General features: G+C 36.9%; 1 protein-coding gene across 5 annotated transcripts in view; it reads left to right on the top strand.

Annotated features, from left to right (window-relative positions):
* COL8A1 (collagen type VIII alpha 1 chain) overlaps positions 1–27,128 on the top strand; it is a 155,775-nt gene that overhangs the window by 88,228 nt on the left and 40,419 nt on the right. For all 5 annotated transcript variants that reach the window (XM_019023547.4, XM_055383541.2, XM_063703504.1 and 2 more), the window contains one exon: positions 13,074–13,193. The gene's annotated coding sequence lies outside the window, so the exon portion shown is untranslated. The remainder of the gene's footprint in view (positions 1–13,073; positions 13,194–27,128) is intronic.

Raw genomic sequence — 27,128 nt, forward strand, 5'->3', positions numbered from 1 at the left:
TTGGTTTTTTGTTCTTGCGATAGTTTACTGAGAATGATGATTTCCAGTCTCATCCATGTCCCTAAAAAGACATGAACTCATCATTTTTTATGGCTGCATAGTATTCCATGGTGTGTATGTGCCACATTTTCTTAATCCACTCTATCATTGTTGGACATTTGGGTTGGTTCCAAGTCTTTGCTATTGTGAATAGTGCCACAATAAACATATGTGTGCATATGTCTTTATAGCAGCATGATTTATAGTCCTTTGGGTATATACCCAGTAATGGGATGGCTGGGTCAAATGGTATTTCTAGTTCTAGATCCCTGAGGAATCGCCACACTGACTTCCACAATGGTTGAACTAGTTTACAGTCTCACCAACAGTGTAAAAGTGTTCCTATTTCTCCACATCCTCTCCAGCACCTGTTGTTTCCTGACTTTTTAATGATTGCCATTCTAACTGGTGTCAGATGTTATCTCATTGTGGTTTTGATTTGCATTTCTCTGATGGCCAGTGATGGTGAGCATTTTTTCATGTGTTTTTTGGCTGCATAAATGTCTTCTTTTGAGAAGTGTCTGTTCATGTCCTTCGCCCACTTTTCGATGGGGTTGTTTGTTTTTTCCTTGTAAATTTGTTTGAGTTCATTGTAGATTCTGGATATTAGCCCTTTGTCAGATAAGTAGGTTGCGAAAATTTCCTCCCATTTTGTAGGTTGCCTGTTCACTCTCATGGTAGTTTCTTTTGCTGTGCAGAAGCTCTTTAGTTTAATTAGATCCCATTTGTCAATTTTGGCTTTTGTTGCCATTGCTTTTGGTGTTTTAGACGTGAAGTCCTTGCCCATGCCTATGTCCTGAATGGTAATGCCTAGGTTTTCTTCTAGGGTTTTTATGGTTTTAGGTCTAACGTTTAAGTCTTTAATCCATCTTGAATTAATTTTTGTATAAGGTGTAAGGAAGGGATCCAGTTTCAGCTTTCTACATATGGCTAGCCAGTTTTCCCAGCACCATTTATTAAATAGGGAATCCTTTCCCCATTGCTTGTTTTTGTCAGGTTTGTCAAAGATCAGATAGTTGTAGATATGCGGCGTTATTTCTGAGGGCTCTGTTTTGTTCCATTGATCTATATCTCTGTTTTGGTACCAGTACCATGCTGTTTTGGTTACTGTAGCCTTGCAGTATAGTTTGAAGTCAGGTAGCGTGATGCCTCCAGCTTTGTTCTTTTGGCTTAGGATTGACTTGGTGATGCAGGCTCTTTTTTGGTTCCATATGAACTTTAAAGTAGTTTTTTCCAATTCTGTAAAGAAAGTCATTGGTAGCTTGATAGGGATGGCATTGAATATATAAATTACCTTGGGCAGTATGGCCATTTTCATGATATTGATTCTTCCTACCCATGAGCATGGAATGTTCTTCCATTTCTTTGTATCCTCTTTTATTTCATTGAGCAGTGGTTTGTAGTTCTCCTTGAAGAGGTCCTTCACGTCCCTTGTCAGTTGAATTCCTAGGTATTTTATTCTCTGTAGCAATTGTGAATGGGAGTTCACTCATGATTTGGCTCTCTGTTTGTCTGTTATTGGTGTATAAGAATCCTTGTGATTTTTGTACATTGATTTTGTATCCTGAGACTTTGCTGAAGTTGCCTATCAGCTTAAGGAGATTTTGGGCTGAGATGATGGGCTTTTCTAGATATACAATCATGTCATCTGCAAACAGGGACAATTTGACTTCCTCTTTTCCTAACTGAATACCCTTTATTTCCTTCTCCTGCCTAATTGCCCTGGCCAGAACTTCCAACACTATGTTGAATAGGAGTGGTGATTCTTGAATTAATTTTTGTATAAGGTGTAAGGAAGGGATCCAGTTTCAGCTTTCTACATATGGCTAGCCAGTTTTCCCAGCACCATTTATTAAATAGGGAATCCTTTCCCCATTGCTTGTTTTTTGTCAGGTTTGTCAGAGATCAGATGGTTGTAGATATGCGGCATTATTTCTGAGGCCAGCATCATCCTGATACCAAAGCCAGGCAGAGACACAACAAAAAAAGAGAATTTTAGATCAATATCCTTGATGAACACTGATGCAAAAATCCTCAATAAAATACTGGCAAACCGAATCCAGCAGCACATCAAAAAGCTTATCCACCATGATCAAATGGGCTTCATCCCTGGGATGCAAGGCTGGTTCAACATATGCAAATCAGTAAATGTAATCCAGCATATAAACAGAACCAAAGACAAAAACCACATGATTATCTCAATAGATGCAGAAAAAGTCTTTGACAAAATTCAACAACCCTTCATGCTAAAAACTCTCAATAAATTAGGTATTGATGGGAAGTATCTCAAAATAATAAGAGCTATCTATGACAAACCCACAGCCAATATCATACTGAATGAGCAAAAACTGGAAGCATTCCTTTTGAAAACTGGCACAAGACAGGGATACCCTCTCTCACCACTCCTATTCAACGTAGTGTTGGAAGTTCTGGCCAGGGCAATTAGGCAGGAGAAGGAATTAAAGGGTATTCAATTAGGAAAAGAGGAAGTCAAATTGTCCCTGTTTGCAGATGACATGATTGTATATCTAGAAAAGCCCATTGTCTCAGCCCAAAATCTCCTTAAGCTGATAAGCAACTTCAGCAAAGTCTCAGGATCTACCTGCTCATTCTACCAAGATTCTAGAGCATTTCAGAACCTGGATCATATCCCAAACACACACAGCACATATTTTTCTCCTTCCTGCTTCCTCCTACCATGGTCTAGATTATGGCTGTTCTGCAGGGCAAGTGACTACCAAAATACACTTGAAGTTTTTCACATTTATTTTAAAGGTACATAAAATGATTTTACAGAGCATCATTTTAATGATTTAGCTCTTACTGAATACATATCAACAATTAATCTTAAACAGGAATAATACAACTTTTAACCTCAGGAAAAACTAAGTCAAATTGTAGTCACCCAATGAATTTCTTTTTTAAACTTGCCCAATACAAATGGCTTCACTGGCCATCTTAGCTGACCTATAGTATTTAATTAATCAGTTATTCAATTAATTAATTGTATGGTTAAATATATGAATGGATCATCTTGTAAATGTCAAGATAATTGAATACAAGTATGTCATAATATTATTAGCCCAAGCAAAGGAATTCACTTACTTCACTCTTTTTGGTTCAATTTAAGATTTGCTCTATACTCTCAAATATCTGGATAAGTAAAAGAAGACTTTCTGCCATGTTCTTCTTTAATATTTACCATTAGGAAAAGCCTGTCTTTTCCTGACCTCTGTTATTTAGAAGACCTCTGACCATGTCCTGCATCACCATTATATTCTCAATATGTTATCCTGACTGAAGATTCATCCAGTTGTTTCATTTGAAAAAAAGCTAGTATTTCACCTTCCATATTTCCTCAACAAGAATGAGGAATTCTGGGAAACATTTGATATATTTCCATCTATTGCAAAAGTATCAGAAGGATGCACTAGAATGAAAATCTTATAGGTATCTTCTGTCAAACATTGCCACTTAAATTATAGTATGAGGGCCTAACTTTAGCTTCCAACTATGGAAGCTTCTGTTCTCCAGCTCTCTAAGCTAATGTTGCTATTTCTCAAATTTACTTACATATTGAAGTGTTAATTTCTCACACCTACCTTCTTTATTCCAAACTAATAGAATTCAAAGATTTCATACATACTTCAGTTATTTAGATCTTTTCAGTGTTTTCCTTTACCAGATTATTTAGGTTTGGCTTCTTTGAACTTTGAAACCATTAAATATGGTCATGAGACCATTGCATGGGTTTTATTTTTTTTTTTTAAAAAAAAAGGAAAATTAAGGTCTCTCTAACCATAATGTACTCAAAAGAAAGCCAGTCATCTACCAATCTAGACCCTCGATGGTGCCTTAGTACAACCTTAGGGAATTTTTTCCTCTCTTCTAATTTATCATGATTAGCTGTTAGTTCAGAATTGATCCTATTTCTTTAGAAATGGATGTCACAATCCTAGAGTTTTATGAGACTATACAGCCTTTAGTTTTTGTAAAAATCAGCCAAAGGCTTAAAGAGTTCCTTCAGATGGGTAAAGAAAGGGAAATTATCTATCCCCACCCCTTCCTCTAGCTCTCCAAGCATGATAAGAAGCATGAAACCAAATCAGATATACTACTCTATGAGAAGGTAAGAATAGCTTAAAGGAACCTCAAGATGCCTCACCCAATTGTCCTTTTCTAAATCCTGGCACTTTAATACAACACAAATGTGCAGTTCCTATGGAAACCTTGTGCCCAATTTAATAGCATTGTTGATCAATGAACATTTGTCATGCTCCAGATAACTGCCATGAATCAGTAAAATAAAATGCAGTATCCCTTAAAAAACTTGAAACCAAACTCTGGGATGATGTCAATGGGATAAGAATAGGCAGTTCCTTTCTTTTCCTGATTCCTCTTCACCAATCTTCTCCTTCAACATTGCATGAAAGAATAGAATCTTTATTTCCATTGCCTTTTTTCATTTACTGCACAGTCACAAGGATTAAATGAGACTGTGCAGATAACACAATTAGGAAGGAGACTGGTTCAAAGGACATGTTTAACAAATATGTGGTTCCTCTTCCTTCAGGAACCATAAGAATGTGGTAAGCCTGCTTTGTGAAGGAAATTCAAAACTGGTGACGATAGGCTATGTTGAAATGCATATCAAAACTTCTGCCTGATCATCTGAGAGAATACTATATATTTTTTGAAATGTTATGACATATCTGTAAATGACAATTTAGATTTTGAGTCTTGTTATCATACCTGGCCACTGACGCCCAGCCACTAAGTTTCCTGCACCCCAGAGTGAATGATAGAGAAACAGCTTGAACTCCCATGCACTCAATGGAGTCATTAAGACGTCTCATTCTGGAGGCTTGTATTAAACTAGCCTCCAAAAATGAAACACTTTTTTCAACACTTTCAGCGTGAAAGAGAAGTCTTTTTATTAAGACTTGTTCCTTACTCAGTAAATAAATCACATATTTGGCAGCAATAAAAATATTGGTGAGAAGTGAACGTTATTCATTTCAAAGCAAGGAGCCTGTTGAGTGGTGGTACAGTTTTTAAAATATTGATTTGACAAAAGAGCTCTCAGTGAACTCATGTAATAATTTTATGCTTTTGTAATTTTCGTTTGTGGGCTTTTCTTTTTTCAAAATTGAAGCTATGTACTTAACTCTAATCAGAACCATTAAAGTCTTTTAAAATGACCATATAGTTTACAATTTCTGTTCTTTTTTAAAAATCATGTCATGACGTTTCTTTTGTAGTGCTAAGTTCTGTGTTTCAAAAGCACAAAGAATATTTATTTGTAAGGAGTCCAGTAAATATTTATGGAATGCCTACCATGTGCCAGGCCTGGTTCTGGTTGCAAAAGATGTTACAGTACACAAAGCAAGTTTCCTGCTTTGGAGTAGTTGGGGAGAGAAGAACGATAGGTGTTGAGGCAGACTGAAAATAAACAAAATGTATAATTAAGTAAGGAAGCTATCACTGCTACTACAGAATTAAAGAGAATTAAAGATATATAAAAATGAGTGCTTAACTTTAGATTGGATGTTCAAGAAAAACCTTTTTGAGGAAGTAATATTCAAGAGGAGATTGAAATGGTGAAGCGTCCAGACAGCCATGCAGTGTTCTGGAGGAAGAGCGTTATAGACAGAGGAATGGCAAAGCCCTATAAGTAAGGATCAGCTCTCTGTTTTTCATAAGTTGAAGGCCAGTGTGGCCAGGGTGGAGGATAAGAAGGGAAAGGTCAAGGTTGGAAAGAAGCCAGAGTGGGAATAATGTGGGGCATAGCAGCCAGGAAATAAGTTTAGATTCATTCTCAGTGCCATGGGGAGCTATTGGGTATGGGGACTGGGGTACAGAAGCAGGAGAATGCCATGATCTGATCTACATTTTTCAAAGTGCACCTCATCTGCTGTGTGCAGAGTAGAGCAAGAGTAGAGGTGTGTTTAAGGTAATTGCAACCACTGAACGGATGTAAGCAAGAAAACTGACTCATTGGTTTTGATTTTTGTTCTCAAGATCTGACTATGGTATAGAAACTGGACTATGGTAGAAATGGAGGTATGAAAGGAGCCAGAGTGAAAGAACTTTCCGTAAATTTGGAAAGTGGTGTGAATTCAGATATGGAGATCAGATGGTGTCCTTGGGTTATAAGAAGAGACAATGCTCATGAACAATTATTATGCTTATTATTTATAAACACACAAATATAAGTATAAAACTATTAAGGCCACATAACAAAATGGGAGTGATGCCTCTACAAGCTGAGAGACAGCAAGGCTTGTTAACAAACACCAGAGCTGGAAGGGGCAGAAGAATTCTCTTCTAGAACCCTTAGAGGGGGCATGGCCCTGCCAATATCTTGATTTCAGACTTCCAGACTCCAGACTTCAGACTTGGAGAGAATATATTTTTGTTGTTTTAAGGCAAAAACTAATAAATAAATAAAACGATTAATGCATTGTTATTTATAAATACATAAATTCTTTTAATCATCACCATATTCAGTGAAATAGGTACTCAGCTCATTTTCCTTATATGAAGAATCCAAGTCAAAGTGGTAAATCAAGTTTCCAAATATCGAGGTGTATTAGTCCCTTCTCATGCTGCTAATAAAGACATACCCAAGACTTGGTAATTTATAAAGGAAAGAGATTTAATTGATTCACAGTTCAGCATGGCTGGGGAGGCCTAAGGAAACTTACTACAATCATGGTGAAACGGGAAGCAAACACATCCTTCTTCACATGGCAGCAGCAAGGAGAAGTACCAAGCAAAAGGGGGAAAAGCCCCTTATAAAACCATCAGATCTCATGAGCACTCACTCACTATCCTGAGAACAGCTTGAGGGTAACCACCCTCATGATTAAATTACCTTCCCCTAGGTCCCTCCCATGACACATGGGGATTACGGGAACTATAATTCAAGATGAGATTTGGGTGGGGACACAGCCAAGCCATATCATTCTGCCCCTGGCCCCTCCCAAATCTCATGTCCTCACATTTCAAAACACAATCATGCCTTCCCAACAGTCTCCCAAAGTCTTAACTCATTCCAGCAGTAACTCAAAAGTCCAAGTCCAAAGTCTCTTCTGAGACAAGGCAAGTCCCTCCCACCTATGAGCCTATAAAATCAAAAGCAAGTTAGTTACTTTCAAGATACAATGGGGGTACAGGTATTGGGAAAATACACCCATTCCAAGTGGCAGAAATTGGCCAAAACGAAAGGACTACAGGCCGCATGCAAGTCAAAAATACAGCAGGGTAGCCAAATATTAAAGCTCCAGAATGATCTCCTTTGTCTCAATGTCTCACATCCGGGTCATGCCGATGCAAAATGTCAGCTCCCACAGCCTTGAGCAACTCTACTCCTGTGGCTTTGCAGGGTACAGCCTCTCTCCCAGCTTCTTTCATGGCTGGCATTGAGTATCTGTGGCTTTTCCAGGTGCACAATGCAAGCTGTTGGTGGATCTACCATTCCAGGGTCTGGAGGACAATGGCCCTCTTCTCACAGCTCCACCAGGCAGTGCCCTAGTGGGGACTATGTGTGGGGGGGTCAACCCCGCATTTTCCTTCTGCACTGCCCCAGCAGACATTCTCCATGAGGGCCTCACCCCTGCAGCAGGCTTCCGCCTGTATATCCAGGCATTTCCATACATCCTTCAAAATCTAGGCAGAAGTTCTCAAACCACAATTCTTGACTGCTGTGTACCCACAGGCTCAACATCACATGGAAGCTGCCAAAGCTTGGGGTTTGCACCCTCTGAAGCCACGGCCCAAGCTATACCTTGGCCCCTTTCAGCCATAGCTGGAGAGGCTGGAACACAGGGCACCAAGTCCCTAGGGTGCAAACAGCCAGCCCACAAAACCATTTTTTCTTCCCAGGCCTCTGGGCCTGTGATGGGAGAGGCTGCCATGAAAGTCTCTGACATACTCTGGAGATATTTTCCCCATTGTCTTGGTATTAACATCCGGCTCCTCATTACTTATGCAAATTTCTGCAGCAGGCTTGAATTTCTCCCCAGAAAATTTGTTTTTTCTTTTCTATCGCATCATCAAGCTGAAAATTTTCCAAACTTTTATCCTCTGCTTCCTCTTGAACACTTTGCCACTTAGAAATTTCTTCCACCAGATACCCTAAATCATCTCTCTCAAGTTCAAAGTTCCACAAATCTCTAGGGCAGGGGCAAAATGTGCCAGTCTCTTTGCTGAAACATAGCAAGAGTGACCTTTATTCCAGTTTCCAACAAGTTCCTGATCTCCATCTAAGACCACCTCAGCCTGGACTTCATTATCCATATTACTATCAGCATTTTGGTCAAAGCCATTCAACAAGTCTCTAGGAAGTTCCAAGCTTTCCCACATTTTCCTGTCTTCTTCTGAGCCCTCCAAACTGTTCCCACCTCTGCCTGTTTCCCAGTTCCAAAGTCGCTTCCACATTTTCGGGTATTTTCATAGCAGCACCCCAGTACCAGTACCAACTTACTGTATTAGTCTGTTCCCATGCTGCTAATAAGACGTACCCAAGGCTGGGTAATATATAAAGGCAAGAGGTTTAATTGACTCACAGTTCAGCATGGCTGGGGAGGCCTCATAAAACTTACCATCATGGCGGAACAGGAAGCAAACATGTCTTTCTTCACATGATGGCAGCAGGGAGAAGTATAAGTGAAACAGGGAGAAGCCCCTTACAAAACCATCAGATCCTGTGAGAACTCACTCACTGTCACAAGAACAGCATGAGGGTAACCGCCCCCATGATTCACTTACCTCCCACTGGGTCCCTCCCACAACATGTGGGGATTATGGAAACTACAATTCAAGATGAGATTTGGGTGAGGACACAGCCAAACCATATCACCAGGAAAAGTAAATGGCAAATCTAGGATTCAAAGCTCAGTCTATGTGCCCATACCAAGATTTTTCTGTTCTGCTATGGTGTGCCCAGATCAGAATCAACAAAGGAAAAATATTGAAAATTCCATTCTAAATAATAAAACAATATTCTATAATATAAAATACATAATTTAACTGTATTGATTTTTAGCTTGTTTCCATACTTTTACTCCTATAAATAGAACTGTAGTAAACATTTTCTATGTTATTTACCTTATTTCTGATTACTTCCTTATCTGAATTCCTAGAAGCATCAAATAATATAAATATTTTTAAAACTCTGGGTATATAATGTCAATTTATTTTCCAGTAAGTCTGTGCCATTTATACTCTCACTTAACCCAACCAACATTAAATATATTTTCATCTTGGCTGATTTGATAACTGAAATTTTAATTTCATAGACTAATTTGCATTTCCTTTCATTACTAATGAGATTGAAGGCTTTCTAATATGTTTATTAGCTTTTTAATACCTTCTTTTGTAAATTTAATTGGCTATTTTCCTATATGGTGTTAGTATTTTTTTCTTGGTGATTTGTAAGAGCTCTTTATATTGGAAGGATACTAAGACTGTTTTTTAATTCTTGCAAACAACTTTTCCCAGAGTGTATTCCACATTCAGTTTTCCAACTTTCTGTTGTAAAAATATCATAAATACAAGAGGGTATGCTCCAGCTATCTTTGCTGCATAATAAACCACATCAGAGTTTAGCAGCATAAAACAACAAACATTTTATATTACAATTTTAGTAGTCAGGAATTGAGGTAGGTCTAGAAGCTTTTTCTGCTTTCATGACTTCCTCATCTGGCAACTGGTTGATTGAAGGGCCCAACATGGTTTTACTCACATGTTTAGTACCCTGGCAGTGATAAAAGGAAGGCTGAGATTTGCTGGCATTGTCAACAGGAGTGCCTACAAATGGCTTCTCCTGCGTGGTGGTCTCTAGGTAGTCAGACTTCACACTTGGAGACTCAGGGCTCCAAAAAACAATGTTCCAGCAAAAAAGGTCAGCCTCATAGCATTTTGTGATCCTGCTGCAGAAGTTACATAATGCCTGCTCCACTGTGCTCAATTGGTCAGTTCATAAGCTCTCCCAGATTCAATGGGAGAGAACACAGAGGAGAAACAAAGAATCTGGCCATGTTTTAAAACCTCCATAAGGTATAACATTTTTTAAGGAATAAAGCAAACTCCCCTTCACCTTTTAATTTTGTTCATGATATTTTCACCTGCAACTGGTTTTTAAGTATTTATATATGCTTATCTATCTTTTGGTTTCTTTCATTGCTTCATAATTCATTTTTAAAAATTATTTTTAAGTGTCTGTCTACAACATCAAGGACATTACCAATTAATATATTTAGAACAATTACTTTTTGATCTTCAGATACTTTAACTACTAAGTATTGTAGTTGCATTAATTTAATTTAATTCTTAATTCTTTTCATCCTTAGATTTCCATCAGTGACATATTTGAAAATTCACTTTATAAATGCAGGTCAGACCATACATTTAATTATGCAGCTGCTGTGTGGAGAAGAAAAAACAAATCTAACTAAATAATTCTTGCTTAGTACTGTGCCAAATTTCTGGCTCATTCTTCAAAAATTAACTGAAATACAATGAGTTACACATTGCCTGTGTAGCTAATGGTTCCCTTTAGTTCCTGCAATGGTGCTTGAATATTAAATAATTTGATTCATTTCATAAACAGTAATTGTAGCACTCTTTCTCACAGTATTATGAATAACAAAGTAAAAAAGTGTCATCACATTAACAGCAACAAAAATGTCTTTTAATTAGAAATTATTTTAAAGGACATTCTTCTGGATCATAGAGAGAAAAGAACCTCTTTTTAAAATATGTGGTAAGCACTCAATGTTAAATGATCCTTAGTCTCAGGGTTGAAAAATGGCAATTTAGGCATCTTCACTGTTTTTTCTCTGCTTCCACTATTGCATTTCAAAAAGCAGTTTCATCAGCTACCAAGGTGTGGGTCTGGGAAAGTTGTTCAAAGATAGTTAAACTGAATAAGATACATGACATGTACATAACAGTGATCTTCAGCATTTGTATTATGCTATGTATCTTCCCCTTGTTTTATTTTCACCATAACCAGAAATTTAAAAAATGAATTTTTAGAAGAAGAAGAAAAATTGAAAAAAATCTTATTGTCTAATGCAGTTCAGCACCATGAGGGAAGATCGGAATCTAATTCATTTCTTCAACATTGTATCCCCAACACTAAGCATTATACTTTGCACATAGTAGGTGCTCAATAAATATTTATTGAAGAATGATATAAGAGAGGCACAAAAATTACTTATAGGCCTTTTCCTGATATCCAGTCTGAATCTGGAGAGTTTTTTTCATGGAGGCAACTATGTTTGTTGTATATCTCCTTTCATATCTGTCTGTATTTCCTGCCAGTCTTCTGCAAGATGTCATACTACATGAGAGTGGACTGGAAAGTCAAGCTCTTGAGTCCATTTACTATCACTAAACTTTATCACTAAAGATAATTTGAAATCCCATGGCTTTCCAGAGGCAAAGGTTCTCAAATCACCTATGGCTAAACCAAAGTTTATGTCTAAATATCCACAAGTTGAGCCAAAGTGCAGGATGCTGCTGCATCCACCCTTCAGGCCTGCACACACATTGTGCAGCCTCTGTAGGGAAAGCCACATGTCAGAGCCTGGGCCTTGTACTTTAGGAACACTATGCTTTTTTACAGTCATTTCGCAGATAGAAGACATTCAAGTACTTCTTCATTTTGTGTGGAGTACCAAATACAGAGAAAATCTAGAACTACACTCTCTAATATTAGAGCCACTATCCACAGGTAAATTAATTAACTCAAATTAATTAAAATTAAGCAAAACTAAAAATTAAGTTCCTCCATCACACTAGCCATATTTCAAGTGCTCAGTAGCACACTTGACTAGTAGCTACCATACTGAATAGTGTAAAGATGGAAAATTTTCATAATTACAGAAAGTTTTATTGGATAGTACTACTCTAGAATATACCACTTAAATCACATTTCAAACTTACCAAATTTGATACCCAGTTCTGCACTTATAACAAATACTGGCTTTCAGACTGATATATTTATCTAAATGACTGAAGTTGTTCCTCTTAAAATATTTTTTGAACAGCAAATGTAGATTTTTTTTTTTTTGAGATGGAGTCTCACTCTGTCTCCCAGGCTGGAGTGCAGTGGTGCGATCTCAGCTCACCGCAAGCTCCGCCTGCCAGGTTCACGCCATTCTCCTGCCTCAGCCTCCCAAGCAGCTGGGACTACAGGCGCCCGCCACCACGCCTGGCTAATTTTTTGTATTTTTTTAGTAGAGACGGGGTTTCACCGTGTTAGCCAGGATGGTCTCCATCTCCTGACCTCGTGATCCACCTGCCTCGGCCTCCCAAAGTGCTGGGATTACAGGCGTGAGCCACCGTGCCCGGCCGATATTTCTTAAACAAGTTCCTGTGAAACACACGAAAATAAAATAGAGAGTATCTATTACCCAAAACAGAGTTAAATTTCTGAAATACATTTTAATTGGAGACAAGTCCCATATGCTTTGTAAAAAGTCTAGGGTATAGAGAACTTACAAAGTTTACTCAACTAGTTAAATTGTGCCAAAAACTCAAATGAAAACATAAAAGTGTCACCATATTAAAGCCGCATCACAAGTGATTTGATAAATAACCAAGAATAATTTATAACTCAAATACTGCTATATGTAAATTGACAGGAAATGTATTGTTTAAAAAGTTCACCGTTCTTAAGTAAAATTAACTCTTTTCCCTGAGGTATTATTAATATTTCTTCATAAATTTGCATTATCTATGGCAAATGCCCGAAGTCTTTCCAATTATCTCCAATCTGTATTAATGGAAATTGAACTGGTGAGAACTTACCATATAATATAACCATGAAAAGCAATAAAGATATACAATTTGTTGTTTATTTGAACAAAAACTATACATAGTATAGCAGAAAAATAAACTAATAGCATTTTATGTATTTATACATTCCTATTATGCAAGTTCTCCTATGATCCAGAATAATACACTTTGATAATGCACTTTTAATTGCCTTGAGTAAAAGTATCCTCTTTTTTCTACTTTAGAAGCTGTTGTGAAGGCAGAGCAGCATCTGCTGAAGAGACAGAAACCAGCCCCAGAGGTGTCACAGGAAGGCACCAGCAAGGACATTGGTCTTTGACTCAGCAGTCCTGTCAAGTATAAATGTAAGTGTGAGGAGTAACAGAGGGCAGGGCAGTGGTCTGGGTGGTCCACAGGTAAAGCCACAGATCGCTGTCCAGGAGCACAAGGGCGCTTGGCAGATGCTCAGTGTCTCGCCTGCCTGCATGTCCTGTCTCCCATCCCTATCTCCATCGTTGCAAAAGCCTTGAGACCATTGCTACTAATATTAGGTTTTCAAATCCCCTGTAGTAAAATACATGTGCAGAGTGTGATCCTAGCTGATTTTTAAGTCTAGGCATGTTGAATAGAGTCTTAAAATAATCATTTCCATAGAACTTGACTAGGTATCCAAATGTTCACCAGATGCTAGGAGTTAGATTTTGCAGAGGAAAATTGCGAACTTAAGCTTCTTTTCGTGATTCAGCAGAGGGTTTTAAGTAATAAAAGATCTGGAGATTTGTAACATAAATAATTCCAGTGCAAATGGGAAAATTAAAATAATCTTATCATCTCTCAGTCATGTCTATATATGTTTTTCTACCATTATCATATTTCTCTTAATTGGGCCAACTTTTTTTCTGGCTGATATTTTATAGTTTTAAGTTATGAGCTGTAATGAAGAAATGATTCCTTTCAGACGACTGAAGTGATATGTACTAAATTTTCCTAAAAACAATCTAGGATGAATGAAACAGAGCATGATATGACGGAAATGGTTTTCTTTGTATGTGGTATTGAATATACTCACAGCGAAAAATAATAACAGCATGCCAGAATCCCTTTTATTCCTTAATTGATCTCTCAGCAGAAGCAATAAAAACATAAAGTACATCAACTTTCAAACTTTGATGGAAAAAAAAAAACCCACAACATACCATCCATTTCTGACAAGTAGACATTATCTCATAGTATCCACAGCCATCCTATGCTTATTACTATTGCCTGGTCTTAAGTGTGACTTTTGGACACACGACTCAATATTTCCTAATATATAATAGTACAATGGTTTTTATAGTCTATTTAATTTTATTTCATAATTAAAAGAATGAATTGCTAAGATTCCCCAGATTTTTCTTGTTCTTTTTGGGGCGGGGTGGACACCTGAACAAAAGGAAAAGCACAGCATTTAGCCCTATCATTAATCCCTCATTGACTGCATCCTGTCTAGAATGCATCCATTTAGAGTTCCTGGAGAAATGCAAATACATTAATGATTTTACTAAGGCATTACATTTTTAATATAGGTACCACTAATTATTTTGGCTGGATTCCATCAAAGCCAGATGTTCTCCAAATGAAATATTTATAATGCAAACCCAGGGAATAAAAAAAATACATGCTCATCGAAGCAGCAGATTATAGGACTCGTGGATATTAGAAAAACTGAGGAAAGAGGCATGATGTGGGTAACAGCCATAATGTCAGAGTAAGCCTCTGAACTCGACCCAGAGAAACTTTGTAATTGTTGCAACCAATGATAGGCTCGGCTTCTGGATTTCTTGTAACAAAATCTTACTGCCAAGGGCATTGATGAGCTCTCCCAGTAAAAAAAAAGTATAATAATAATGTCAAATTAAATCATAAAAATGCAGAAGGTGGTTATTAAAGGGCAGAGGAGAGAAATTGCTTGTAAAGTTCTGGTGGAAATATCAAAAATACGTTTTATTGAACTTTTAAGAAATTAAGCTCTTTGTTTTTAAACTAGGGTGCAAAAGCAATAAAACTTAAAGGCCATTCAATAAACAATTTCATTCAATGGTCAACAGCAATGATTCAGCAAGTAAAAATAAAAATCACATTTATTCAACATGGTCATCAATTCAGGCAGGCCTGAAGCTTACAAATGATAAGTTTGTCAGTGAAAATAACCAGCTGAAAGTATTTTTAAATGAATTTTGATTGAAAAAAGAATAAAGAATTTTTTGAATGTACACCTTTTTCTTAGTGAAAATGGACTTGGTTTAACTTGACATAATATAAAACTCTTAATGTTTTATGTAGTTTATTAAGTTGTATGAAGAAATGTATTTGAAACAAATGTAGATAATGACCAAAAAAGCTTAAATATGAACACCATGATAGGCATACAATTAAGAAAATGGAAATAGATCATGATAACTAATCTTTTGCATGCCCTCCAAAAGCACAGAATGTAACTTTGTAAATTATTTTTCATAATCTAGAGTTTTCTTTCTGATCCTTTTACCTTCCAAAAATATAGATTCCTGAATGATAGAACATAGACATTTTGGTAGACAGATTATATATTTTCCTCAAGTTAAATAACATATACCTCTAAGTAACAATGATCATAAAAACAAGCTTTTTGCTCATTAAGATACCTAATGTGCCTTACACATAGTATGCACTAAATAATATGGGTTGAACTGAATTATTCCCATTTTTTGTTCAGCTATTAATGTGTCTCTTGGATTTACACTAGAGAGGTGGTGTCCCACGCATGGGAATTAATGAGCTACATCTGTAACCAAAAATATCCACGGAAAACCTGTTGAATTGATCCGTATCTGTTTTATTAATCAAGCCCACTACGGAAGGGCTTTCTTGTGGTTGTACTACACTTTGGAAATAAATAGAGTGGGGAAACCACAGTTCATTTTAAAAGTTGTTTGAAACTTTGAAGAACATGGGATTTTATATTATATGACAGCAATAAACTCCAATTTTTGATGACTGTAATTCTGAGTATATAAGTATATAAATATTCTGTACATATAATTTTACTGCAGAACATTATGACTGTGGCTAAGAAGACCCTTACTGTTCAATATGGAATTTACTTGTTACTGCCACTGTCTTCCTTCCTCGATTTTTTAAAATAAAAAGACTTTTAAAAATAAAAAGAAATTTTAAAACTAGCTTGGTATGAATAGCCTTTAGCTGAAGCAGATGGCTGGAAGTCAGAAGCCCCAGATTCTATCCTTCATTCTCCTACCAACTTGGAATGTGGCCTTGGGCAAGTCATGAGAGTAAATCTACAACAAAAGAGCTAATAATGCTTTACATGTGTATGGTGTTTTATGATCTAACAGAGCACTTTCACATACAATATCTTATTTAATCTTCCCCGCAGCTTCCTGAAAAGAGTATGGCAGTTATTAACGATCCCCATTATAAAGAGGAGGAATTTGAGACCCAGTGAAACTAAATCACTTTTTCAAGTCAGGAACAGTCATAGTCTAAGATTCCCGGCTGGTCTTTGTCTTTCCTCTACACCACATTGCCACCCTCTGGCACCTCCAATGGTGGCAAAGCAGGAATGACTATAGCTGCACTGTTCAATATGATAGCCACTAACCACATTCTAGTACTGAGCATATGAAATGTGGCTAGTCCCAATTGAGATGTGCTGTGAGTGTGAAATATACACCAAATTTCTAAGACTTGGAATGAAAAACAGAATGTAAAATGTCTCATCAATACTTTATATATTGTTTGCATGTTGAGATGATATTTTTAATATTTTGAGTTAAATAAAAGTAATAAATATAAATATATTAATAAATATTACCAAATATGGTTTAATAAAATTAATTTCACCTGTTTCTTTTTACTTATTAATATGATAATAAAAAACATAAAGTTGATATTTGACTCACATTGTCCCTATGCGACAGCACTGACCAGAGGATTCCACTGTTCAGAGCCCACATACTAATTTCACAGTACTGGACTTGTTTATGTACCTGGCTTGATGTAGCTGATACAAATTCCCTAAGATGCTGTCAAACAGAGGGCAAGGTAGATTAGCAGCAATGATTTGGGCATTCTCACACATCTTCCACATGCAGGAAAAAATCTGGCTTCATTACTTGATGCCCCAAATTGCTCATTCATTAAAAGGGTCCATTTTATACTGTTGAATACTTGAGAGACTTAGAAGTAAAAGTGCTATGGCAAGAACTACAAATTAGTATGGCTCTATAGCACTCTTTATTTTCAAATATGTTCCCATTAAACATTATGAATGAATGAGACATTAAACTGTTAGGCTGATATATACTACGTAAAATAATAATTATATATAACTTTGTTGTACAGTATGTTTTATTCTACCTACAAAGTCATTAAGATATTTTACATACAATCCCTAAATAAATAGCTTATTTCTGTTATGGAACAATCTAACTGAAAGTCCTCAGGAAAAATGAGTTCTTATTTAGAAGAAAAAATATGTATAGTAAAAAATAGCACAGATAACTAAAATCTAGCATCTATTTGGCAGTTATTATGTGGGCTCAAGTACCATGCTAAGAGTTACACCAAGGTTCTCTCACTTCATCTTTACAGGGCTTTGAAAATCAGCAAGAGGGAACAGAACCAAAGGTCTTAACCACTACTGCTTCTTATTTCAAAGCAATTTAAAATCATAACTCAACCTATCATGACAGTATAAGAATATTTGGAATTGATTTTATTTTATTCATTTAAGCTCCACAAGCATCTACCTAGAAAATGCAATGGATCAGGAACAGTTCTAGACACTGAGGGAATATTGAGCAGTAATACCAGAGCTCTACCCTCAAAGAGAACACTGATTGATAGGTGTATGAACATGCTTTTGAAAAATGCATACTTATGACTAAATAGAAGGGGAGTCACTATTCATGTTCTAAAGGGTTTCTTTATGTTCCAATAGAAATCTTTATAGTGCTATTCCTGTTTGTTAAAATTTACCTATTGTTCATAAAGCAAAGGTCTTATGTAAAAAAAAATTAAAAAATAAACTACGTAGTTTGAATTTCAGAGGTTTGCTTTCCTCCATTATACTCACTTGGAAGAAGAGGTGCTGAAATTACCATAAATATTTTCTAGAACAAGGAGAGATGAAAGCAAACAAACAAAAGGAACCTAAATCAAAATGGCTCTAAGAAAATCACAAAATAATGAAAACTAAAGAGTTTTATAAACTTTTATACAATAATAGTGATAACAAGTTATCTTTGAAGGTAGAGATTTAAAATTATGCATGAGTTAACTATATATTAATTGTTTAAAGAATATTTCAAAATAGAATGTATAACTTGTTGCCAATTTCTTTTTCTTTTTTTCTTCTTTTTTTTTTTTTTTTTTTTGAGACAGAGTCTTGCTCTGTTGCCAAGGCTGGAGTGCAGTGGCATGATCTTGGCTTACTGCAACCTCCACCTCCTGGGTTCAAGCAATTCTCCTGCCTCAGCCTCCTGAGTAGCTGGGACTACAGGTGCACACCACCACACCTGGCTAATTTTTGTATTTTTAGTAGAGACAGGGTTTCGCCATGTTGGCCAGGCTGGTCTTGAACTCCTGATCTCCAGGAATCCGCCCACCTCAGCCTCCCAAAGTGCTGGGATTACAGGCGTGAGCCACTACACCTGGCCCCAGTTTCCTAATGTTCGTGTTTACCTAGAATTAAATAAAAAGAAAATATTAATAGCCAACTCTGGGTGGCAGAATTTTAGACAGTTTTGTGCCCTCATGTATACTCTTTTGCAAATTTTTCAAAAAAACATATATTGCTTTTATAATTGGTAAACAGAAAAAATATTGTAATTGACTCCAAAATCGATAGGTGATAAAGACAAAATTGTCCAGGGGGAGTAAAATGCAAATTTTGCTCTCAATCACAAAATTTTTAAAAAATAATAATAAATGTAATAGGTTCTTCCTTCCAGGTGTTATTGCCCTTTCTTTGATTCAAGATAAAGCAACCTGTAGGCTATTCAACTTCTCTAGACAAGAAAGGTTAAAAATTGGATTGAATTTTCAAGATTTTCTTGAGAAAGCATTTCACCTGCAGCTATGAACATGAGTGTAAAGATCAAAGTTGTAATACGGGCTGGTAAAGCTGAAAGTTATTATTGTGGCAATCAGAAAAGTAGAGCATCATTAAAGTGTACCTCTTTCACCTTAAAATATAAACTGGCCATCAATCATTTCTAATGGCATCTACTTAAAACTGGCCTTATTATTGGCTCCTAAGTGTGTAAAATGTCAGGTGGAAATACGTAAAGACATCTTTGAGCTGGATAGAGTCTCAGTGATCCTAAAAAGTGAAATATAGAGCTATTTTAGAGATGCCATTTAAAAATTTATGGAGAGAGATTTGGTCTTATAATTTCTTTCATGAATACTAAAATTTTACTACAAAGAAAATTCAGAAATGAGTTATTTGTGCCATTTAATCATTAAATCATAAATCCACAGACCATTAGAGCTGGAAGGGGCCTTCTAGATTATCTCCTCCAATGCCAATATTTTGCAGATGAGAAAGTAGGAACAGAAAATTTATTTTCTCAGGGTTAAGCATGATGGCTCACACCTGTAATCCCAGCAATATAGGAGGCCAAAGCGGGCATATCACCTGAGGTCAGGAGTTCGAGACCAGCCTGGCCAACATGGCGAAACCCTGCCTCTACTACAAATACAAAAATTAGCCAGGTGTGGTGGTGGGTGCCTGTAATCCCAGCTACTTGGGAGGCTGACGCAGGGAGAATTGCTTAAACCCGGCAGGTGGAGGTTGCAGTGAGCTGAGATCGCACCACTGCACTCCAGCTTGGGCAACAGAGCGAGACCGAAAAAAAGAAAAGAAAATTTATCTTCTCAGGAAAAAGTAAAATCACTCAAAAATATCTTAAAGAATCCAGAAACATCTTGAATCTTACCGACGAAAAATTAGGTATTTTGAATCCTACTAGAACTTTAATTATAACTCGAATTTTTAGTTTGGTTGTGGGCAGTCCTACGCAGTGAAGGAAAGACGCTAACAGTGACTGTGGAAAGCACATTCACAATGAACACTTATAAAGTTAAAACTAAAAATAAAACAGACCAGTGATTTCAGACCAGGTTATTCATTCATTACTCAGCTTCCTTTCTTTAGTGAGTCAAGCAATTGAAATGAGCGTTCTTAGCCACTTTTAAGACACAATTCTTCTATTATCACGAAAAATTGGCTACTTCTAAAGTTGCTGATATGCTGAAGAATAATGGGACATTCATTCTTTGAGTTAAAAAATCCAAATTATTGCCAAAATCCTCCTGATTTAATGCATTTATGAAAATATGCTTATAATAAAATTATATATATTAAGAATATACTCCTCATCCCCTGCAAATAGATACTTACTTTGCATTATGGACATCCTGGAAGAAGTAAACATGAAAGCTTTTTTCTAAGTTTAATGTTGGTCTAAGAAATGGAAAATAGTAACACTTGGTTTTAAGGAAACTAGCACAGTGTGGACATGTTCATTGTCATCTGTAAAGTAGAAGTAAGAGTAGACTCTTGCAAAATCATTTAAGAATTAAATCAATAATAGATATAAAATGGTTAGTACAGGGTTTGGTCATAGTTAACATTTAATAAGTCCCAGCTATTAGCAGTAGTGGTAGTAATATTATTATTATTTATAACATGATCACCCTTCCACTACTCCCTTCTCTTCAAGCAAAACTCTTGTGATTCCCCTACACTATTTTATGGCTCCATGTGCTTGTATATTCTGATCCCTCTCCCCAAATGCCCTATCCTGACTTCTATATCTGCTGAACTCCTACTTATCACCCAAGGTCAGCTCCAAAGTTTTTTCCTCTTACCTGCGTTACCTAATCCCTGATTGCACTCACCTATTTCCCATGGTTCTCTGCATATATCCCTCTCCTATCAATTGAGATGATGACTTTTACTTGATTCTCCCTCACGCCCCCCACATGCCCCCCCACACACACATGCATGTACACATATGCACACACTCTGGACTACAGTGAATTCATCACACTCAATTTTGTACCATCATAGAAATGTCTATTGAAATGAACAAACTCCTGCATAAATAAATGACTTTTTAATTTCATGAGTAGGTATCAGGCTAGAATGTGCACCTAGTGGCCTCAATTTAGAGGGGGAGAAGGGGAGATGGGTATATGAGGAAAGCTGGGACATGCAACTCACCAGCCCTGGAGCCCGGCTCTGCCACATGCCTACTGCTATGACTTGTAGTAAATCATTTAACTTCTCTGGACCTCAGTTTTCCTTCTCAGCAAAATGGGAGGACTGGGCAAAATGTTATCTGAGGACCCTTCCAGCACCAACCTTTATATATGATGCTATGCACTGGTTTATCTCAATGGTTCTCAAACTTTAGCAGACATCAGAATCATCTGGAAGGCTTATTAAAATACTGGTCAGCAGATCTGATGGGGCCCAAGAACTTGCATTTTTAACAAATTTCCAGATGATGGTGAGGCTGCTGGCAGGGGGACCACACTTTAAGAACCACTAACTGATCTTCTTGACACAGGATCCTGACACTGTCCTGTTGTTATCTGGTGAAAGGCACTCCTGATATGATAAGATGCAGGCAAGTAAACCCACACTTCTGTGAGGCTGCCATCAGAAGGACTAGGTGCCTATGGGTGAGTCCCAAGGGTGACCACAGAATGAAAGCTTTGCTGACTGGAGTTTTGTTAAAGGCTCACTTTGTGGGAAAGAAACTGCCTGACTTCTCAATGCTATAGGGTATAGAAAACACTGACGCCAGGGTTGGACCCATCAGTTAGTACCGCTGCAGCTGAAGTCGCATGGATCACAATTGCCATCTAGTGATGACTTTGAATTACTGCATCAAGAGACTACAGAATGAAATGCTGCTTTTTCATTTAGAAACTGCTTTTTTTTTTTAACACAAAACTATGTTCAAAATGAGATCCCTTAAGGATAAAGTCTAATGTGCTCCGGTCTTATCTACATTTGTATCTCAGTACTATGAAAATAAATACATATATAGTACTTACTATGTGCTAGGCATGGTTCTATGCTTTATATATGTTCAATTATTCACAGCAAACCAATGAGATAATACAAATTTTCCCATTTTGGAGACAAGAAATAAAACTACAAATGTACAAAGCAATGAAAAGACTTGCTTGAGGTTGCCCAGTCAGTAAAATGGTAGAGCTTGGACTGAACCTAGACAGCTACTGGGAAGATAACTACACTAACCAGTCTCTCTCATATCAATTTAAAACATAGTTGCTGAAACAATTAGTACTTGTAAACTGTTGTCAGTTACAGATATGGGTCTGCAAAATTTTATTAAGTATACACTGAATAATTTTTTTCTGATCCTTCCAAATGAAATCAGCTTATATCCAATAATTAAAGAAATGTTTCTACCTACAGAAAGCCAAATGCAACAAAATGAGCACCAACTTGGATTAAGATTTGGAATCATTTTTCCACCTGCTATACAATCTTAGACTAGTCACTTAGATCCACTTTTTCATCTATGAAATAGAAAAAATAAAACCATAGTTTACATAGTTATGTAATTCCCAAAAATGTGGTTTGGGGGTTCTGTAAAGTCAGACTAAATTTTAGAGTAGCTGCTCAAGTTATCCACTGAATGCGATCACAAAAGCAAAGAGGGAGATCATGGATAATAACTATACTGTTTTTTTTTTCAAATTGTCTCTCATGTGTGAAAGAAGCCAGGACAAGAGATTTGATCTCCTGGTCTATCGTCCATAAGTGCTAGCAGTAAACAATAACACTCATGGTGTTTGTGGGAGAATTAAAGAGCTCAATAAGAAAGATACACATTTCCTTTATTTTTCTGAATACTGTACTTGGCCTGTGCACCTGAGCTCTGCATCCCTGCCTGTTCTCTGCCTCCCAAGGGTCCTCACCAAAGAACTCCTACAGAAAGATCACATATTTGCCAGTGGATTGAGGTTCAACCCCCTCTCACTCCAACCTTCTCTTACCAGAGATCTTCTTGGATTTAAAAACCAGGTCCCTGATAATCCTTTTAGCTCCTTATCTAAAACATCTCAGTTACCAAATAATTTATCTCAATAGACCAAACCAGAGTTATCAAACCAAAGTACTACAGTACTAGGTTTCTTTGCACCTGTATATGTGTAACATGCTAAGACTTGCTGGCATCAAATTCATGGTAATGAAGGAAAAATAAACATAGACAGAGTCAGAGGAATAATGGGTAACAATTAAAATATAGTAGGGTAAACTATCAGTACCTCATTTTAGTAGATTTCTTGATGTCATTTCAAGTATTTGCACATATTTAGTCACCAAAGCAACCCTAAAATTAGGCTAGATAAGCTTATTATCAACACCATTTGAGAAATAAAGATATTGACACACAGAATTGTAAAGAAAAACAAAGGAAATTGAAGCAAAGAAACTTTAAACAACTTGAAAAAATAAGTGAGGGTTCATATATCCTAGTTATTAGGCCTATGCTTGGCCCCACAATTATAGTTTAACAATCAAATCCTGAAATAAGATGACTCCCTCTGATAGTTGAGTTTTTTAAAAGTTCTTTATACAAATATAGTAGAAGTAAATGATTAATTAGACTTAAAGGATAGTAAACACTCCATTAATTCACTCAACCAACATGTGTTGAGAATCTACTATGTGGCTGGCACTGTTTTAGGTTGGGGAGTTTAGCAGTGAATGAGGGCAAAAATGCCATTCTACCCTTAAAGCTTACATTCTGTCTAGTTGGAGAAGAGTTGATAAATGTGAATATAAATAAATATTTAATACCATGTTGATCATGAAGAAAAATCAAATAAGGGAAAGGGATAGAGAATGATAGGATGAGGGATGCTGTTTAAAATTGAATGGTCAACACAAGCCACTCTGAGGAGGTGACATGTGATCTGAGATCTGAAGAAGGCAAGGCCATGGAACACAACGATCTGGAAGACAATTCAGGCAAATGGGAAGTCCCAAGGCTGAGAACCAGTTTGGCTTGTTGCAAGGTGGCAAGAAGACCACTGGCCAGAGCCTGGTAACTAAAGAGCAGATGGTGTCAAAGAAGAGAGCGGAGCCAGATCACTTAGGTCTTGCAGGCTGTGGAGGGGAGTTCAGAGTTTACATGAACTGAGGTAGGGAGCCACAGGTGGATTTTGAACAGAGTGACAGGATCTGGTCTACTTCTTTAAATCATTACTCTGGTTTCTCTGGGGAGATTGGACTCCGCACATGAATGGAGACAGGGAGGTAAGGCAGTGGTCCAGGCAAAACATGATCGGTGCCCAGTGACTCAGGATACATTTTCATTAAAGAGATCATAAAACTTGCAGATGGATTGGATGTGTGAGAAGAAGAGATATCGAGAATGTCTCCTGCACTTTGAGCCTGAGCAACTAGATAAGTACGAATACCATTTATCAAAATAGGGGAGCTTGGGGTAGAATCATTTTCTGAATCTTATAATCCTCTAATTGTACCAGTGAACTCGATTTGAGAATTCATTTTTGAAAGTGAAAAAGACTTTTAGTCCAAGAATCTTTAGAAAATGTCACCACCTGTTTTAGGATAAGCCATGTATAGCAATAATTATATTCTGCCACATGGAGTATTCCACTCTTAGAATTCTGAACCAGACCATGGTCCTGATATGATGTAATATTTCTAAGTGTTCCTTTGTAAAAATAGTTTCAAAGACTCATGAATTATAAAATCATGCCTCCTGTTTAGGACATGTTTATAAATATGAATAATAGAAGCTTAGCTCCTAACTCTTTCAAGAAGTACAAGGTAAACGTCCACAGTTCAGTTAAAAAGAATGTTAAATATCGGCCTGAGATTTATGCTCTCGAGAAATAAATGTTACAGTAGAAATGGGAAGAAATGTGGTTGGTCTCTGAGCCAGTGATTCTTTTATGGGAACCAGGGTCTTCAATTTCCAGGCAGCTATGCTGTGCTGAACTTGGACTCAAAGATTTGGGGACAGTACCATCACATCACCTATGCATGATCAAGAAAACACTCACTTTGGGGATACAAACGTCTTAGCCAAAATCAGCAGTAAATCCAGCATAGAGCCAAAACTATGTAAACAGTAGTGTAAAGATCCATATGCAGAGAAAACTGAAGGATCACTAAATTCCAAGGAAATGTGGTTTCTTTTTCAGTCCCTACTTTTTACAGACAATGCTCCTTTTAAATATTTTAGCTTCTCTGATGGATCTGAATTAGCTATGGTCATTTTTGTAGATGAAGAAGAAATGAAATTCTAATGGCATATAAACTCTAGAAAGATAGGGACTTTTCTGTCTTCTTGCTGTATCCCCAGCAATTAGAACTGCGCCTGGCAAATGGTTGGCATTCAGCAAATCTTTGTTGAATAAAGAAATGAATAAAGAAAAGCTTGAATAAATTGCTGAATTTAAAGGGGAAAAATAAATTAGACAGGAATCTTTTCTTTCTACTTGTTTTTATATCAAAATTCATTTTGTCAGGTGAAACCTAATAAAAATGTTGGGAGAAACTTTTCTTCCTCGGGGTGCAACTCTTGTCTAATACACTCTTTCTCTGGTGTCACAGTTAACCTCTTGTTGACCATTCATGACACTGACTAAGCATTAACAGATTTTTATCTTAGGTTCCTACAGATTTTATGGGGTCTACATTTCTCACCCATTCTTCATACTCTTTGCTGGGGAGCACTGCCGACCTGAAAAGTTAAACAAATAACTACATAATTGTCAGGCTGGTAGCCCCAAAAGATGACTTCTTTTGACTGCCTTATTAATTCTGTCTAATCTTCTAAGATCCATGTCTAAGATTCTAGCCTGACTTAAACTTATATCAGTTCATTTACCTTTATCAGTTCTGACCTCATGCTCAGGGCGGGCCTTTTTTCCATCACCATCATTTTATCTGCCGTAGCTATTGAGTACTTATGGATGAAAACTAGTAAAGAGATAAAAATGAGAAATGAAGAAGGAATTGAATGGGATACATCTGTTCCCAAACTAAGGCCCTTTCCAGAAAGTATTTAATGAGCAAACAGAAGCCTCACATTTTTACAGCATAGAATCTAGACTGGATTTTAGAGGCTACTGTCACTCAGCCTGATCAGCATGAATCTATCCTTGTATCAAGTGTTCCTTGAGATCTTTGAATCTAAAACCTTTTAAAATTTGTATAAGTTATTCTAAAGTGAGAAAATAAATAGAATGGAATACATTCTTTTAGGTTGGTACCAAAGTAATCATGGTTTTTGCCACTACTTTCAATGGCAAAAACTTACTTTTGCATCAAGCTAATAGTAGAACATTACAGAGAGATAAAATAAATCTTTCTCATCTCGCCTTTTGGTGACATCACACTTTAAAAATAGGTATGAGCAGGAGCCCAAAGGAGGAATTTCAGTTAGGCTAATCTGCTTACAAGTAGAATGTCTTCCAGGATTCAAGAACTTTTGGCAAACATTAGTTAGCACATTCTTACTAAAAGGTAAAAACCTTTTTTTTCTTTGTCAGGTTTTAAATGACACTTGAGAGGGAAACTCTTCAAACCATAGCCAAAAGCAGGTTAATCCAACTTCCCCCAGCCAGCTCAAGATCAATGAAAAAGTTAGCCCTGAGGATTCCAGGATGTTAATTGTGAAACACAATTCCATTACATTTATGGCTGTATAAACTGAGCAGAGCTCCTCTTGAATATTATGAGGTGTTCTTTGCAGTGCGGGCAATTGGTTATACTGGATGCTGTAACAGATATTGTATTGAAAAGAACCACAGTTTAATCACAACCTGTTCATTAGGACTGTGATTCTCAATCTTTATAGGACATAAAAATCAACTAGAGCATGCTTGTAGAAAATGCAGATGTCTGGTCCACTCCCCAAGCCTTTCTAATCACGTTCCATGTAGAGAAGACTGGGAACCAGGAAGGCAAGTGAGTAAGATACAAGTCGTCTGTAAACCATACATTGAGAAATACTTCACTGAAGTCTGACTTGAGTACCTTGAAGTCAGGTCTTTCTCTTTATAAACCTTAATTCCCTGCACCTACCACTGAGACTGGAACCTGGTAGACACTCAATGAATATTTAGTGAATTCAAAACAATTAGCATTTATAGATGCCAGGCACTGTTCTAAGCACTCTACACATACTAGCTCATTTAGTCCTTACAATAAAGGACTATTATTGGCC

The sequence above is a fragment of the Gorilla gorilla genome, chromosome 2 (assembly GCF_029281585.2).
Source record: "Gorilla gorilla gorilla isolate KB3781 chromosome 2, NHGRI_mGorGor1-v2.1_pri, whole genome shotgun sequence".
NCBI classification, from domain to species: Eukaryota; Metazoa; Chordata; class Mammalia; order Primates; family Hominidae; genus Gorilla; species Gorilla gorilla.